We start from the raw sequence: 3,370 nt of genomic DNA on the forward strand, positions 1-3,370 counted from the left end.
ATATATATATATATATACAATATACGGCCCCGACGTAGGTCACTCCGTCGCACCAACGCGCGAGTCGCGCAACATCACCCGCGTACGATCCCCCATCGGATGTTGCCGGGCACACACACGGAAATGCTCATCCGCGATGACGATCGCGGCCGACGACACCCGCGGCGCGAAGTTGCCAGCGATTTGAAGTGCGGTGCAAGCGCCGCGACATTCTCGACTGGCGCGCGCAGTAAGCAAATGAGTGAGCGAATACGGCGGAAAGTATGATGGGAAGAAATACGAGAGAGAGAGAGAGAGAGAGAGAGAGAGAGAGAGAGAGAGGGAGAGGAAGATGAAGAAAGAGAGGAGAGAGAGAGAGAGAGAGAAAGAGAAAATTCGGTGAGGTTGCGTGGGCACGCGGCGGACGATTTGAAAACACGACGTTCTTGACGACGACGGCTCGAAGTCGTCACGACGACTGGCATAACCGACGACAGAGAGCGACACGACAGCCCCCGACGGCCGGGTCCGACGCATGCGTCCTCACCACCCTGTGCCCAACCCTGTTTTCCCAGAGACGGCTACCCTCTCGCGTACGTAACCAGCCGCTAGCCTTTTTCCTTTCATCTCGTTTCGAGTTACTGTTCTGTCTGACAGATCTCTGAGATGGCAGATCCTTGACGTTTCTGTGCTGTAATGGTGAGAGCGAGCTTGCACAGTGCGACGAGGATACCGTGTATAAGATCACCCTGGCGACCCGTTTGCTTAAAAACCTCCTGCAAGCTACTTATCTTTCATCGTATCTTTCTACCGCTTCTTTATTGCTATAACGATGTATTCCTAAGGGTTTCTCGAAAATACAATTGCAAAGGTTTGTTCTACTGTAGGGAAAACTTTCCTAGAAATTCAATTGATATCGTAAAATATCTGAAATATTTAAATGTGTTTTGCAAACATTTTAAATATCATTAAAAAAAAAGTTGTTATGTCTTTCTGGATAATATGATTTTATTAAAGTGTCTGTAAAATTTAAATTTAAATTGATTAAATTTGATTTATAAATTTCTAACTAATTATTAAATTGATAAAATTGATTTTTAAATTAACAAAAATATATACGCGATTTTTAATTGTATAGAAACAAATATGCTCATACATAGGAGATTGTAGTATTTCCTTAAATTTGGAAGATAAATTGCTCGAGGTAAGAATCAATTTGGCTCGTTCAATTCGTTTATCTCTCTGTCTCTCTTCTGCTTCGCAAAAGCTATACAATCGAGGTTTATTATCAATAAATAATGATTGGAAATGCAGCAATTCGTCTACGTGCAATCATATATACGCCAAACGATTGTCAAAAAGTCGTATAATATACGATCGAATTTGATGTCTCTTGTATTTTTTTCTCTTGAAAGCGCATTAGATACAATCGTAACTCCTGCATTATTCTCACTAATTATTGTTAGATATTCTAAAAAGTTTTTGAAATTTTAAGAAAATCGCTAGAATATTGCTACAACATCGTAATAGAGATTCTAAAATTCATCGTTAAACTTTAGTTTGACTTTATAATTGCAGAATAGGTAATGTAAGAGAGATGAAAAAAAAATTTTATTAATCAGTATCGATTAAAACTTTCTTGTTACAACTTCTGTAATCTTTAGAAAATATTTTAATGTTTCCAAAGATTACTCCATGGTTTTTATCGTATGTAGATCTGATATTCTTACAAAATCCAATTTAATACTGGCCAATTTAATACTGACAGATAGTGATTAATTACTTATTAATTGGAATATTAAATTTCTGTCTGCAACGTATTTTTACTTCTCTCCGTTCAGCCCAAGTTTTTTTTTATTATTCAGGACTTTTAAAAAATATAGGAAAATTCAAACAATAATAAATAAAAATTCAAAGTTATTTTTCATCATCTTTAGAATAGTGTATTAAGAAGATATTTTGAAAGAAATCACCGGACTTCATCCTCCTTTATAATTTTGGTTGAAAAAAAATGAAATTTTAACTTACACTAAAAATTATTCAGATTGCAGCCGAATTAAAAATACTATTTATAATACAAAAATGCTTTTGATACCCAAAATAAGTAATTAATCACTATCTTTCAGTATTAATTTTCTATAAGAGTAGGAAAGGATTTGAAATAAAAGGTTTTTGAATATATATTCCACTACTAACTATATGATTGCGAAATTCGATTTCGATTGATATCATAAATCAAAAGATCATGCCCTCGAAATTCAAGTTCCATTAGCCGCGCATTGTATATCATTTGCACCTGGACAAGCAGATGTAAATTGGCTGTGGAACACGGTGAATCGCCAATAATCGATAATAATCACGTTCGAAATTGTGAAATGTTAAATATGCGCCTCACGTCTTCTTCAACTCTTTGTCACATTTTTTTAAATTAAATTATATCTATGATTTTTATGTTAAACGACGAATAATTTTAACATATAAAGAATTACTTCTTCTTTATATTGTATATCAAAATTATTCCATAATTTAACGTTTGTTTTAGAAGCAGCTCCGACTTTCTTCGTGAGACTAGTCGGGTCATAAAAATGTTTCACGCGGTGGGATAATTGCGCGAAAAAAGAAGGGTAGGAGAAGATAAAAAAGTTTTAATAATTCTTTCATGCGTAATTATTCCCTTCCCCTTTCACCGTTATTATTACTGCACCAATACAAAACTGAACAAATAAGATTAATGAATACGTAGGACAGCCGAGAATCTCGTTTTTGAACAGTGAATATTAGTCAAAGATTTACGACGAGCTCTAATCAAGATAATGAAACAACATGCGATGGAATCAGGTTGGAGTCGAGGGTTGCATCAATCACAAAGGCTTCATATTTTTTAAACTCAAAGGAGAATGATTGCCAAGCGTGTTTGATGTTCTAAAGTATGGCTCCCGCCGATGGTTGCCGCAAAGCTTTACGAGTCTAGATTAAAGCGTGTAATACGAGCGCTTTACTTGAGCACGGTACTTAGATACATTATTTCCTCTGTCATTAATTACACAGCTTTGTACATGATGCAACCTAGTTCAGCACATTCGAGCAAGCCGTTCATATTCACTTTAATTTTGTCCATAGGAAAGTGAATGGATTGAAAAACGATTCAACAGTTAAAAAAATAGTATAATAGGAATTCATATAAAGTTATATATTTTAATTTAGAGAATGATTTAAAACTTTTTATATTTAATATGATAATGATATGATAGCGAGATGCTACAATGAGTAACGAAAAGATTTGTAGCGTTCAGTTTCTCTTTGACAAAACCACGAGAAATGGGACGTATAATTGTTCCATTTCTCGTGGTTTCATAGTCAACCTAGTTTTATACAACGATAAGAACCGGAA

The sequence above is a fragment of the Trachymyrmex septentrionalis genome, unplaced genomic scaffold, assembly GCF_001594115.1.
Source record: "Trachymyrmex septentrionalis isolate Tsep2-gDNA-1 unplaced genomic scaffold, Tsep1.0 scaffold16, whole genome shotgun sequence".
Taxonomy (NCBI): Eukaryota; Metazoa; Arthropoda; class Insecta; order Hymenoptera; family Formicidae; genus Trachymyrmex; species Trachymyrmex septentrionalis.